Source organism: Rattus norvegicus, chromosome 18 (assembly GCF_036323735.1).
Source record: "Rattus norvegicus strain BN/NHsdMcwi chromosome 18, GRCr8, whole genome shotgun sequence".
Classification (NCBI taxonomy): domain Eukaryota; kingdom Metazoa; phylum Chordata; class Mammalia; order Rodentia; family Muridae; genus Rattus; species Rattus norvegicus.
In genome coordinates this window covers 78,122,500-78,137,808 of record NC_086036.1, presented here as the reverse complement: position 1 = coordinate 78,137,808, position 15,309 = coordinate 78,122,500, and the positions used below count along the sequence as shown (strand labels likewise).

The following is a 15,309-nucleotide window of genomic DNA, read 5'->3' as shown; positions in this document are numbered from 1 at the left end:
TATGCAACCTGAGATACACTGCACCGTGTCCAGAAGATAGCTGGCCCTCCATAAAGGAACTGTGCCTTTGCTGTCCTGTTGCAAACCAGGAGTGAGCTTCTGTAATTTTAGCTAACGGCTTTGCGTAGCCCTCAAGCAAATGAGGAATCAAAGGGTGTGATTACCCACACTGTGCCCCGTGAGTTACAGCAACAATGCATGGATAGGCAATATTGACCAAGTATGGATAGAGAATCGGAAATGAATGTCAGAAATGCGAATACATTGTTAGCATAATATGTTACCAACCACTACATCAACACTTCTACAAAAATTCCACTCTGTAGGGATACGCAAAGCGTGTCTTAATGACACTGAGACAGCGTTTGAGCTCATGTGGAATCATTCAGATCAGCTGAACAGAGCTGGATGCGTGGGTCGTGTCTATACATTTCCTCTTTTTAGTTAGACCAGTGGTCCAAAGGCTGCATTCCTGGCCCAGTCATCAGGACTGTGCGAGAACGTACCAGGGAGAAGGCTGCAGGCGAGGCATTTAATAAGAATTTTCAGCAAAAGGTGGTTATAGACAACCCCAGAAGAGAAACACAATGAGGGCAGGCCGGTCGGTCCCTTCTTCACCAGAAGACAGGGCTGTGATCAGAGCAGGGACTGCGCTCAGAGAATGGCAATACCGTCCCTAATGTGGAGGAAAGATGATCCAAGTCATGGGCAGGGTGCGTGCGTGCGTGTGTGCGTGTGTGTGTGCGCGTGTGTGTGCATGCGTGTGTGTGTGTGTGTGTGTGTGTGTGTGTGTGTGTGTGTGTTGACTTCTTGAGCTCCAGGTTTCCAGGTCAGAAGAGCAGAGGGGAAACAAATCCCACAGGAAAGTCTCTAGATAGGCTTCATCTCCCCAGGTTTGAAAGGGTAACTGTCACTTGGCTCTCCCAAAGGTGGGACACACATTTGCAGGGCTGCTATGCAGTGTGAGTGAGAGCACCAAGAAGCCTCACCTTACTTAAGCCAGAAGGATGTGCACAGCTGAGAGGTAGACAGTTTCTGCTCCTACAAATAACGAATCAAAGGAAACAGACCGCTCTGTTCTCCGGCCAGTCCTGCGAATCTTATTCAGCACAGCACTCAAGGGTCTAGCCAAAACAACATGACAAGATAAAGACACAAAAACATTTCTTCCGTTGCTTGTCTGTCTTTTATTTTCTTTGTGAGGCAAGGCTTCACTCTGTAGCCCTGGCTAACCTGGAACTTGACTATGAAGAAGAGGTTAGCCTATAACTTAGAGAGATCCGCCTGTCTCTGCCTCCTAAGTGCTGGGTGGGATTAAAGCCGTGCGCCACCCTGCCTGGCTTATGTTTTCAGTTTTTCATTAAACCTGGAAGGTACTATAACAAAGGCCTCTGCTTAAACTTCATACTTTACACAAAAGTTACTAAAGACGGATCGCAGGCTAAAGTGTGAAATGAGAAACTAAACCTGGTCTTTGAAACAAAAAAAGAGAAGCGAAGGGGCCTCTAGGCCTGAGACAGGTAGGTAAGTCTCTGGCTTCTTCCTTTCCGTTTCTTTGTCTGGAGATAAGGTCTCACTGTGCACCTCTGGCTGACTTGCAGCTCACAGATGTCCCCCTGCTTCTGCGTCCCAAGTGCTGGGTTTAAAGGTACATACTACCCTACCCTGCAAAGTGAATAAATCTTAAGGCTTTACATCAGAAACACAACAAAGGAACAGAAATCCCCAACCTGCCAACCACTAAAGGGAAAAGGAATTCCCCGAGTTGCACATAGCAATGATCACAGCCAACTTTCTCTCTGAGCAATCCTGTGGAGGAGACGAGAACGCTGGCGAAACTGTCAGGAAGGAGCCAGAAGTCACGGTCTCCACAGCAGAAGAGAGAGCCAAAGGAAGCAGTAATAGAAACAACACATCTGATCCAAACAGCGAGGGAAAGAAACAAGGAGCCCCTTTGACGAAGGACTTGCGGATGGCGAATGCATACACTTGATCTTTGACAAGGTCACAGCCACCCTGGACTGTCCCGTCTGTATGTCAGAACAGCAAAGTAAACCCCAAACCAGTGACAATCCTGAATGTGTGTGAGATCCGCGCTCTCAGACAGCGTTGAGTAGCATGTGGAATGTCACAGCATCCTGGGAATGAGATGCCCATCCCTTAGACAATTAAACAGGTGATCACCACGAGCTCCAGCAGCTGCACTCTCGGGCGTTTATCCCAGTGGTATGAAAGCTACGTTCACACAAGCGATGGTGGACGTTCGGCGCAGTTTGTGCGCAGTAACTCCATTCTGAAAGGACCCAAACACTTTGTCCAAGGAGTCTGGACAGGGGAGCATCTGCACCCGGAAGGCCACAGCAACAACACAGAATACATCATGGCATGAGCACTCAAGCACCCGTGTGATTGATGGTGGAACTCCAATTGAGGGAAACTGCTGAGCCAGGAGGCACCACATCGATGCCTTTGTACAGAGACGACAGCGCCAGAGAAACGGAGGAACAGCCTGCACTGAGGGAGGGGAATGAAGTTGGCTTCACCCACGAAGAACAGCGTGGGGGCTTGCAGACAGAGATGGCACTGGGGCTCCTCCTGGATGGTGTTAGCAGTCAGGTGTTCTACACGGCGACACCACATGCATCCCGACAGACACAACACACACACAGATGCACACAGATACAAACACACAGACACAGGCATGAGGCACACAGAGACAGACACAGCTAGATGTAGAGACACGGAGACGGGGGCACAGGGGTGTTGGTGTGGGAACCGGTGGAGCATGCAGTCTGAGGAAGTTTAATGGTTGGTGTCGAAGCTAAACTCCTGGTTGAGTCCTGTGCTGTAGTCTGGAAGATGTTATCGTTGGGGAGACAAGGCAAGGGGTGTGTTCGTGAGTAAGTTCTGTATTATTTTCTTCTACCTTCTCCCTCCCTCCCTCCCTCCCTCCCTCCCTCCCTCCCTCCCTCCCTCTCTCCCTTCATTTCATCGTTTTTTTTTTCTTCACTCTTTTCTGACAGAGTCTCACTATGTAGCCCAGGGAGTTGTGGGCAACTCACCATCCTCCTGAATGTTACAGCCACATCCACCCACTCCAGCCCCAGCTCTCTATGTGATACCTTGTAGTTACAATAGGGCTGCTATTATCCCCAAACAGAAAACTTTAACAGATTGTCTCAGCTGAATACACACGATCTTGTGCGTCATTCTGAAGGTTAGGGTCAGGGTTGGGGTTGGGGTTGGGGTTAGGGTTAAGGTTAGGGCTCTATTCTGGAGAGTGTGTTTTGGGCATATCCAACGTCAGCTTTTCTGGGTCATCCAGTAAAACATTTATCTCTTGCTCACACATCCAATCGCTAATGCGAGTCCCTCTCTCCACGTCTTCCTTCATACTTGGCACAGTCAGGATCTAAGAATTTTCCCTGGCATTAGGAACGGGAAACTGTATCTTATCACTGCTTTAGTTTTTCCCCTGATTAGCTGTGGGCTGAAATTCTTTTCATACCTTATTAATCTGTTTGGGGTTGATCTCTTAGACCTCAGAGTGTCCAGTCACACATCTACTGTCATGTGTCCCAGAAGTTGAGCTTGCTGTGTTCATTCTGTTCTTCAGACATCTCTTTTATTTATTTTTGTCTTTTATTAGAGACGGAGTCTCGTGCCTCAAGTTGCTCAGCTGGCCTACAGGGCCGAGGTTGACCTTGAACTCTGATCACCCTGCCTTCATTTCCCAAGTGTTGGGGTACCAGGCTGCTGGGGATCCAACCCAGGGTCTTGTGCTTGCTAAGCAAGGCTCTACCAGCTGAAGTACACCACAGCCCATTGACTTTCTTCTCCTTTCCTCTCTCTCTGTCTCCCTCCCCCTCTCTCATTTTTATAATACTGACCCCAGAGCTTCTCAGTTTTGCTTACAAGACCCAGAGCAGAAGAACCTTCAAAACCGTGGAACCACATCTTTAAATCTTCTGAGTAGCCAGCAGAAGCAGTTGGAGAAGAAAGCCCTGCCCTCAGCAGCCTGGGGGTGGGGGTTGGGGTGGGGGTGGGGGGCGCCCCTGAGAGTCCTGCTACCTGTTTGTCAGCCTGATCTAAGCGCAGGCAGGCTCCCATGTGCTGGAGCTGCTGCCTCCAAAAGGATCAAACTGGATGGCTAACAGGCCTCAACGGCTGACTGTTTCCAAGGTTCAAGTCTTCCCAGCACAGATTTCCACAAAGAGAACCTTCCTGGGAGAAGGCTCTAGCAGTTGGTCATTTCTGCTTGGTAGGCACGGGGCTCCCGCTGTGTTACCTCTCCCTCCAGACCTCCCCTAGTACACTCAAAGGGACAGGCAAGAGCTCCTCTCTACAGAGCAATGCTGACCCACAGGACACTTGCTTTTCCTCTTCACTGACAGCAGTAAAGGGAGGAAAGCGACCAAGGGATATCAACAAGGTTGGGTGTCCCTGGGCTCAGGCAGCTGGAGATGGAAACTGGACGTTTTAATGGGGCATGGCCGTGCGCTAGTGGCAGGCTGACATTTTGTTTTTGGTACTGTGTGTATGTACGTCTGTGTGCGGGTATGTGCGTGTTAAGCGCTGATGTCCTCAGAGTCCAGTTGATGGTGCTGGATTCCCAGGAGCTGGAGTTAGAATCAACTGTGGGCCAACTGAGGTGGGGGCTGGGAGCCAAACTACAGCCCTCCCCAAGAGCAGTCAGACATCTTCATCCACAGAACCATCTCTCTTTCTAGCTCAGAGTGGTAGATATTCAAGAAGAAAGGAAGAGGGTACCTTCAAGTGGCCTGAGGGGACAAATGGGCCCAGGTGGCAACCTCACAGAGGCACCTTCCTTCTGTCTCTTCAAGGCAATGAATGTAATGAAGGGGGATGGGCTCTTCCAGGGCCGTTAAGCAGTAAATGCAGTCCTTAGCTGCTCTCGGCAGGGAGCCTAGTGGTTAGCGAGTGGCCAGTCACTACCACCTGCTATTGGGAAGGCAGCTGCTGGCTTTGTTTGAAAGAACCCGGAGAGGGGGGCAGAGAGGGGGCGGTGAGATGGGTCCCGGGGTAGAGCTCTTGCCATCAAGGCTAATGACCTGAATTTGGTCCCTAGAGCCCACACTGTGGAAGGAGAGCTTACTCCTTGCAAGTCATCCTCTGACCTCCACACACATGTTCGTGCACACATACATGTAGATAAATAAATGTAATCTAAAGATTAAAATCACAAAGAACCCGAAGAGGCAACAAAGCGAGCCCCAGCACCCCAGAATCAGTCTAAATCCGAACATCCTTCAAAGATGGGGCTGTGTTCTTTTTCTGTGTTCACACATCTCTTTTTTAAAAAAAGAAATCACACGCACACACCATTTCCACAAAGAACCAACACTCTACATCTAGACAGGCATTAAATGGAATTACAAAATGGATTTGAACATACTAGGTTTTTTTTTTTTATCTCAACTTGATAAAAAGTAGTCACGTTGGAACATTAAATCCTTAGAATCTGCATCTTATGTTCATGGTTCGTTTAAACTGTATTTTCTCTCTCGCCTTTCTGAGAATCTAGCGGTTGGATGGCTACACGAGCTGGGCTGGTGTGCACCTGTACACTTAGTTTTCTGAGCGCACACTACCGGCCTCCGTTTCTCAGGTCCTCTGGCCTGGGATGGCTTCGTCCCAGGACCCCAGGTGCCCACCCCCACCCCAGAGGTGTTGGCAGGGTAAACTATTTTCGAGAGCCATGGATAGTGAGTGGGTGGTCCTTTGAACGAAGCTAGATAAGACTCTCCAAAACCACAGTTCTTAAGTGAGACCTCACTAAGGTTTTCTTCCTCGGAAAGAGTCGTTCTAGTTGTGTGTGTGCAGGCAGAGATGACGTCTGTCTGATGTTTGTCTCCCACCCCCAGTTCCAAGACTTTCCCCAACACGCAGACCCACTCTGGTGTGTTGTGTGGACCAGCAGCTGTCCTGCTGGCAAACAGCAAGGAGATCTGATCCTCGGAGAACCGAACTCTCGTCCAGCCCTTGCTCTATGTTCCAAACCAGGGTGCTGGACTACCATTTCAAAATCCCAAGCGGGGTCGCGCGGTACTCAGTGCCCTCAAAACCAGAGTTTACAACAAATCATAACAGAACCGGAGGACTGTCCCCCGGGGGGCCACTGGGACCCCGCGCTTTCTCAGGACCAGGAGATCAAGTTACCGCGGGAAGATCGGGCCAGGCGGGACTCAGTGCCAGTGCCAGCAGGTGGCTGCGGGTGGGCGGGTGGGTTGGGGGCTGCGCGCGGTGTCCAAGGGCCCAGGAGCCTGAGACAGGCCCAGAAGAAAGGCGGAAGCCTGGACAAGTGCCTGTCGTCGCCGCCCTCTGCTCAAAGGGAAACTGCTTCTCCTCATGGGGAAGGGCAGGGCAGGGATCGCCCGCTGGGCAGCAGGTATGTGATCAGCAGGCACCTCAGGCTTGGATGGACCCCTAGTGTCCCTCAGAGCCCATCAGACCCCCTCTCCGTAGCTGAGGGCTGTATCTCTAGACAGAAGTCACTTCCTCCCCCTAAACTCCTCCTCCCACCTCCCCCCGCCGTGCCTAGGCCTCAAGAGTTTCAGCGACCCCGGGGTCTCAAAGCTTGGCTGGAACCACCCCCGTATACCCCTAGGCTTCCAGTCTCCACTGGTGTGGACCTGAGTCTATACTCACGACCACCCTTTCTAAGAAAGATCCGGGCTGCCGACGTGGTGTCGGGTCCCGGAGGTCGCCTAGCTGCCACCTGCCGGGCCACCTGCACCTCTGGTCAGGTGTGACCCAGGCGCTCCTGGCCCAGAAAAAGGGGAAATAGATTTCTGCTGTCTTCACGGGGTGCCCCCTCTTTCGCCTCTCTGGGAGTCTGACTCCGTACTGGGGTCTCCCGCTCGCAGGGGCCCCGAGACAAAGGCACCAGGGCCGCTCCACGCGTCCCAGCTAATGATCACTTACCGGTGCTGCCTGCGGATCGGACGCCAAGTGGGGCCCGGGAGCCCAGCAGAAGGAACCCAACGCTGGGCTCGGGGTCGCTGGGGCACGAGTACTGCGTTCCGGGGTCGCGAGACTCTGGCGGCCTGAGCCAGAGGCTCGTCCTCGCTGGCGCGCAGCGGCGCTGACTGACAGCGGCTGCTCGGGGGACGGGCGAGCACCCCGCTCCCGCCCCGCCTCCCCCTGCCTGGAAGCAGGTAACTGCACGCCACTGGGAGGGCGGGGGACACGCGGGGACCCAGGGGCAGGGCAGCCCTGGGAGCGGTGGGGCGGGGCTTTCTTCGTCACAGCCCTACGCTCCTCACCGCTGCTCTCCCGACTTTTTTGCTTTAGAAATCTGAAGAGTAGGACCTCTCAGAGAGGTCTAAAAGGCATCGCCCAGAGAACCACGGGATACCTTGAGCCCTGGAACCTGTCCCTGATTAGGCCTGAGGTGTTCCAGTGTGTTCTGGGCCTGAAGCTGGAGCTGAGACCACGGGTGCTGGCTGGAGGGCCTTAGATGCCTGTTGTCACGAAGTGGCCTCAGGATTCCAGCAAGGAAGTTTCCCCCGCTCTGCCACTCAGGAACCCTCTGTGTAGACGCTGCTTCCTTGGACACATGTTCCTGGCTATCACATGGCTTTTTTTTTGACTCTATCAGCTTGGCTCTGGGTATGTGGGAGGGGCTAGTGGATGGGGACCACATTGAGTAAGTCTCCAGTTCTTCATGAGAGAAATCATACTAGGGAATTATTCAGACGGCCTGGGGGCACATACCATGCATACAAGGGTGAGCAGAGGGCAGGCAGACTCAGAGCTGACTCTCAGGGAGTTTCATATCCTCTGGAAGGTGGGGAATCTAGTGACTGTGCCCAAATGCCACTTCCTAAGGCCAATATTTCCACAGCAGTCTAGATACACCTAGCTGGCCCTTACCTAGGAGGCCTATGGTGAGTGTGTGTGTGTGTGTGTGTGTGTGTGTGTGTGTGTGTGTGTGTGTGTGTGGTGGGCATGCAGGTTCTGGGGTTTGGAGGTAAGGATAGGAAGGCAGGGAAAAGGTGCTGGTTCAACCTAAGACAGAGTGACCGGAAGCTTGTTTTAAGCAAGAGGGTCACCCAGGCCAGTGATTACATAATGCTCTCAGCTGCTCAGGTCACCCTTGGTACCCAGGACACCAGAGGATGTTGGAATGTTAGTTCCCAAACTCCATGCATCAAAACTTCATGTCAGCAACCAGATGTGTCCCAGCATCCTCCCCCTACTGAAGGTGTCAATCAATTCAGGCTTCAGAGAGCTGCCTAGTCACAATGATAAACAGCAGCCTCCTGTCCTCTGAGGCTTCTGCTTATTTCCAGAAACAAGGTTCTCTCGGGGTGGCAGGCATGACTGCCCTGTTAGACCCTTTGCAAAAGATTTATGATCTGTTGCCTGTATGGCGTCTGTGGGGATAAATGCATGTGTAGATAAGAGACCAGCTACTCAAATTCCATACTTTCATAGAAAGAATCTGTGTGGAATAGGTTAACTAATAGGGCCATTGGTCAGTATTTGAAGGGCCATGGCTTAGTAGCTTCCTTCCCTGCTGGTTAAAGAAAAAACACAAGACCAGGAGAGGTAAAGCAAGTCTCACGGTGGAGTCAACTTTTACCCTTAGCAAAATTCACTGATAGTTGCTTTTTGACAAGAGGTGGCAATGCCTCCTGTTGTCTTTGGTATTTTTAAGGAGCCATGGTACACAGCACAGTTACCTCCTTCTCCCACAAAACCTCAGGCCATTGGAGGATAAGGTAGCCACACAATCTGCCAACATCTCACACCTCAGCAGGCAGCATAGGCTTCTGCACTTAGCACATGCTGGTGGAGTTGGGACTCCAACTGCATCATGGTAAATGCAGGTACAGATTAAGGCCGAGGAGGGTGTGCTTGGTGTGCAAGCTTGAGGGCCTGAGTCTGAGGCCTCCCTGATCATGTGATCGCAGGTACCTGGAGAATGGGGAAACAGGAGACAGGGATCTCCAGAGTTCTCTGGCCAGCCAGCTTAGTTAAGACAAAACAGTGAGTTTCTGACTCAGTGAGAGACTCAGTCTCAAGGGAGTAAAGTGAAGAATTAGAGGAGAGGGAGAAGGAGGAAGAGGTATTGGTATTTTAATATGCAAATACCAATGCACGCACAGATATGTATATGCTACATCCACGTACACAGGAGAAAGCTGACCTAAATACTTCTCAGGGTGCTCATATTTGAGTTTTCTGGTTTTCCTTTCAGAATTACATTTATAATCTATTTTGACTGTGCAAGGACTGGGTTTCACTTTCACCCCCAGTCTGTGATTCGCAGTTTGCTTGAGGTCTTCAGGAAGCAGAGAATGGACTTGGGGCCGGTCTATGGTCTCACTAAGTGTTCTATCGTACAACTGAGGAGACTGGCCATGTCCACAGACTGTGAGAAAATCAGTGAGCGGCTTGCAGAAAGCATAGCCTGAGGGTAGCCTGAGGGAAGCCTGGCACGAACAAGGAGAGCACGTGGGGCTGAGACCCAAGTGCACACTCATTGGAACCCCTGTTGCCTCACTTCTTGTAAAGGCAGGGGCAGGGACATCTGGTTGAGAGAAAACAGTTCCCACCATCAGTCTGCTCTTATTTTACAAGGTATAAAACACACAATATCTCCATTTAACTATAGCTTTCCAGTTTCATCGACAAAACCAAAAGCATGTAGTTATATACAGGGCCCGAAGGCTCTCGACAACCTATAGAAGTCCATGGAGTAGTCTCTGTGTTCATGTTTTCCACAGGACGTTGGTAACGTTGGTTTTTTTTTTTTTTTTTTTTTTTTTTTTTTTTTTTAATTTCTGGATTTTCCTGTGTGACACCTCACTATGTTTGGAGGTTTTCAGCAGGCCTCTGGAAACCCCTGGGCCTCTTAGCACTCACAAGAGAACTTTAAGTTAGAGTTGGTATGGTAGTTTGTTTCCTGCAGTAGGCCCAACGCCCTCTCCAGCGGCACTCTGCTGTCTTCCTGTGTGACTTGGCACTCTGGCTGTCGGGGTACAGTGTCTGTCTCCTCCCCAAGAACCTCGAAGAAGCTTTAGAATTTCTTCCATCATCAGGCAAGTCTCTGCGCTGGAGACAAATGCACCATCTCTGAGCAACGCCCTCAGGGCAAAGGCCCTGAATACTGGAGACTGGATCACAGCCGTGCCATCAAGGCTTCTCAGAAGAGCCGTCATGTTTGGAACCGCGCCACCAGGTTTGAGGCAGCCCAGACAGAATCATGGGGTAGCTACGTGCACACCCCGTCCCTCACTGACAGCTGCAGGAAAGGCTGCCAGTTGTGAGAGGGGACAAGCCTTTCAGGAAGTCTGCTTTGGGGTCGCCCTCTTCTGAGTTCTCCCAGCTGAGCTCGGACAGCACGGACAGCACAGCACGGAGCAGAAAGGAGCCATCTGCTTACTGTGCTCTCAAGCCCCGACCTACGGAGGTGGTGGGCACAGTTCATTGGTCGTTTCTTCAGTCCATCAAGCTCGGGTGTGTGGGAGTTGAGGGGGCTGGAAGAGGTGGTGAGAGGATTAAACGGAACAGTGGGGACGACACAATGTTGAAGAGGGGTTGTTGTGGTCCACAGAGAAAGAGACGTTTTTATTAAATGTCGATCTTGATTATCAAGAATTTCACGCTTTCCTGACACTCACTTATTTACTTACTGAGTAAAACAGAGCAAGACGACAACAGCAAAATCAAACAGCAAAAACTGACTTTCACTGAGCATGGAAACAAGGCCCTGGAGGAACGTGAAGCACTTTGGCCACAGGGAAGGCTGTCTGTGCGTAGAGAACGGGGTCTGCACCGCAGGGCAGAGCTCCAGAGCCCCAAGAGTCTGCTGAGGAGTGCTAAACAGCCTGGGAACTGGCCAGACGGAGGAAAGGGGACAGGAGCGCTTGGGGAGCTTGTTAGAAACCGGTAGGGCAAAGGGCCTGGCCTGCCACTGAGCCCCAGGGAACCACAGCAAAGCAATCGTGTCACAACCCATGCTTAGCCAACACCTGCCCGTGACCTAGCGCTTTGTGGCATTAACTCTCTCCATCCCTGCACTGAAGCTGTTATTCAGGGGCGGAGCCTGAGCTTAGGGACCAGCAAGGCGCACTTCGGATCAGCCAGTGGGTTCAGAACAGCACCTAGGTGTGTGCAAGGGCCCCATGCAGGCCAACTTAGTGGCCCTTGGAGGGTCTGGACCTGGACACAAGATCTTTCCAATGGGACAGCTTTGACCTCATAGCAGCCTGATTGGCTCCCGGTCATCTCATGCTTGGCAGAAAATGTCCGGTGTCGTTGTGTGACCATCCTTGTGATTCAGCACCCCCACCCCCAAAAAAATCACCAGAGAAGGGTCACTCCAGTGACCCAGTGTAATCTGGGGGCCCCTGGAGAAGTCTTCTCCTTAGGCTCTCTGGAACTCTCAGCAACCTGCTTGCGTAAGGGCCCCTTGCCTTTCTGGCCTGATGTTCTCTGTTCTGCTCTCTGCATCTGGGGACAGCCTCACCTTTGTGAGCCATGCCAGAGTAGCCAAGCTGTGCGGCTGTGTGGCAAGGCAAGGTCCGCTCCTCTCCGGGCCACAGGCTCTCCGTCTGCAGTGCCAGACAATTGCTTCCTTACCACGTGGCTGCACTCTTTCCACAGCCCAGGCCATGTGAGTCTGAAGCAGTTGTGAGGCTTTCTCATTCGCCTGGCAATTATCCACTTACAAACAGCTCTAATATCAGAAGAACTCCAGGCTGGCGGTGGAAATAGTACCCAAGTTCACCACCAGGTTACTGTGACAGGAAACCCGGCCTGTGGGGCTCATGCGCCCCCTAGAGGACAGGTGTATCAATTCAGGCTATTTATGCCACATGAAGGCTCAAGCTGGTTGCACCAGCAGTTTGGAGGACAGTGGGTCCGTCACTGGGGACAGGGTGCAGGGCAGAGTTCTCCCAGGAAAATCTGATGCTCAGCCAGCATTGGGTGGAACTTGAGTGTTCTCCCTTTCTCCTGTGCCCCTTGTGTGTCTCTGGGGTCTTGAAGGCACACGTTAGAAAAGCAAAGAGAGGAAAATAAACCCACCAACTAACTACTCAAACAAAAAACCGATTTGGGAATGAGGTGGGCTTCTCCCTGTCCATAAATTCACAAGCATCTTCTTGGTTCGAACTTTAAGTCTCATTTCTCCAAGGGAAAAAGGATGAGGTTATATGATGTTTAGAAAACACTGATAGCCTTCAGGGCGCGGGTTACACGAGTGCATTTTATAAAACACTGTCGACACTAATTATAATAAACACACAGCTAGATTATGCAAGTCAAATGGTACCCAGTGATGTGTGTGTGAGCATGAGAGTGTGTGTTGTGAGCATGTAGTGCGTGTAAGCATGCAGTATGTGAGAGTATACAGTGTATGTATGTGTGTGTGAGCATACAGTGTGGGTGAGTAAGCAGTGCATGTGAGCATGCAATGTGTGTGAGCATTCAGTGTCTGTATGTGTCTGTGTGAGCATGCAGTGTGTGTATGTGTGTGTGAGAGCATGCAGTGTGTGTGTGTGAGCATGCAGTGTATGTGAGCATGCCGTGTGTGTGTGTGAACATGCAGTGTGTGTGAGCATGCATGCAGTGTGTGTGAGCATGCAGTGTGTGTGAATATGCAGTGTGTGTGTGAACATGCAGTGTGTGAGCATGCAGTGTGTGTGTGAACATGCAGTGTGTGTGAGCATGCAGTGTGTGTGTGTGTGTGTGAGCATGCCGTGTGTGGGGGGCATGCATAGTGTGCTAAGGAAGCTGTCTAGGCCTCACATCTGCTAGGTAAGAGCTCCACCAAGAACTACACCCCAGCCAAGGACCTAGAGAGGTTTTGCCCCTATCTGTCACCATTAAAGGATCTGATGGAGGTGAAGAACCCCCGGGTCTTGTTCCGCTCATCTGGATGGCATTGCTGTTTCTAGGGGTGAGTGTGCACATATAGAACTGGTTGTACGTAACCAGAAGATTCAACCCGGCTTAAGAGCTAGACTCTGTCCACAGAGTTACTAAAATAAGGAAGATGTAGCAATAGCTGTACACTGTGTAACTGTGACCTTGTCTCCATGGTAACACCACGTGGTTGGGGTTGTGTAAAAGCAGTCTCCCCTTTCCCATATTTTTTTCCTGTCATTCTTCTCTCATACAATACACCCCTACCACAGTTTCCCCTCCCTCTTCTCCTCCCAGTCCCCACCCACTCACTTCCCTGCTTTCCCAAATCTGCTCCTCCTCTGTTTCCCTTCAGAAAAGAGCAGGCCTCTGAGGAATATCAATCGAACATAGCATTAAAAGTTGCAGTATGAAGAGGCCAAAATACTCATATCAGGGCTGGGTAAGGCAATCCAGGAAGAGGGAAAAGGGTCCCAAAATCAGGAAAAAGAGTCAGAGACAACCCTGCTCTCACTGTTAGGAGTCCCAGAGGAAGACCAAGGCTACAACCATAACTTACATGCCAAGGACCTAAGGCAGACCCATGCAGACTCTGCTACTGCTGTCCCAGTCTCTGGGAGCCCCTCTGAGCCCTGCTTACTTGATTCTATGGGATGTATTCTCTTGGAGTCCTTGGCCCTTCTGGCTCCTACAATCTTTCCCCCCTCCTTCCAAGGGGTTCCCCAAGTTCCAAGGAGAAGGATCCAATGGAAATCTTCAATTTGGGTTCTCTATCCATCTCATATTAGGCTGTGGGTCTTTGCTGGATGAAGCCTTGGTGAAGATTGCTTTCCCAGATGTTTTATTCAAGACTGGATGTTGAGCCTAGGGCCTGTGTAGGTCAGACAAACACCCTTCCATTTAAACTGTTTCCCCAGTCTTCCTTTTACTTTGTGTGTGTTTGTGTGTGTATATGTATGTGTGTTTGTATGTGTTTATGTATACATGTATGTGTGTTTATGTGTGTACATGTATGTGCATGTTTATATGTGCACATGAATGTGTGTGCTTATGTGTTCACATGTATGTGTGTAGGCCAGACACCCACTGCACAGGGTTACTCCTAGGGCTTGTCATCCACATCTTTTTTTCCAGACTGGTTGTCTCACTTGTTTAGAACTCTATAGCATGCTAGGCTGGCCAGTGAGCCCAGGAACCCACTTGTTATCTCTTCCGCAGCTGGGATTACAAGTGTGCATGACCATGTACATAGACTCTGGGCAGTGAACGTGGGCCTTGTGTTCTCGAGCATGCACTTCCTGGCTGAGCCATCTCTTCCAGCCTCCCTACCCCACTTTTTACTTTTTAGTTTGAAGTAGAGTCTTATTCTGTAGTCCTGACTGTCCATGATCTGTGGTGATCCTCCTGGACAGGTTTCATAGATCAAGCCACCACAGTGTGTGTGTGTGGTGTGTGTGTATGTGTGTGTGTGTGTGTGTGCACCTGGATTACAGGGTGGTGTGTGTGTGTGTGTGTGTGTGTGTGTGTACCTGGATTACAGGGTGGTGTGTGTGTGTGTGTGTGTGTGTGTGCACCTGGATTACAGGGTGGTGTGTGTGTGTGTGTGTGCATGTGTGTGTGCACCTGGATTACAGGGTGGTGTGTGTGTGTGCATGTGTGTGTGCACCTGGATTACAGGGTGGTGTGTGTGTGTGTGTGTGTGTGTGTGTGTGTGTGCACCTGGATTACAGGATGGTGTGTGTGTGTGTGTGTGTGTGTGCACCTGGATTACAGGGTGGTGTGTGTGTGTGTGTGTGTGTGTGTGTGTGCATGTGTGTGTGCACCTGGATTACAGGGTGGTGTGTGTGTGTGTGTGTGTGTGTGTGTGTGTGTTATTTTTCTTGAGGACCCTGTATGGAAGGCCTTTGGGTAGTGAGCAGGCTGTGACTGTGGGATGTATAAGAATATGGTGGGTCCAGGACAGGAGCCCCACGAATCATAGTTCGTATCTGGAGATTCAGGAACTGTGTCTCTAAGAAGCCTGATAGGTAGGGAAAGAAAAAAAAAAACCCTCTCTGCTGCTACTTGAGTCACTTTATGACTTCGTGTAAGTCAATGCTTGGCAAGTATATCTGCTATAATTGCTTATACATCTGGGATTGTGACATAATGTCTCAGGGGAAAAGGGATTGCAAACGGAGAGAAGCCCTGAGAAGCCCTGCTCTAGAGAAACAGAGCCATGGGAGGTGCGCAGGTTCATCGACCGCATTTCACAATACATGTTCTGTCGACCAGCTCTGCAGGCCGTGGTGCAGTCACCTGCCTGGGCACCTGGGTACATGTCCAAAGACCTGTTTTGAGGATAAGGGTTGAGCTCATATGACTTGGGGTCCCCATGAATGCAGAGCCCACAGGCCATGTCTGAGGCTG

General features: G+C 50.9%; 1 protein-coding gene across 6 annotated transcripts in view; it reads right to left on the bottom strand.

Annotated features, from left to right (window-relative positions):
• The window catches only part of Mbp (myelin basic protein), a 110,523-nt gene extending 103,366 nt beyond the window's left edge, over positions 1–7,157 (bottom strand). For 5 of the 6 annotated variants that reach the window (XM_006254997.5, XM_063277090.1, XM_063277092.1 and 2 more), the window contains exon 1: positions 6,946–7,079. The gene's annotated coding sequence lies outside the window, so the exon portion shown is untranslated. Of the gene's footprint in view, positions 1–6,945 lie in introns of all 6 variants that reach the window. The other variant, NM_001025289.1, reaches the window with a different exon arrangement.
• Positions 7,158–15,309: the final 8,152 nt, after the last annotated feature.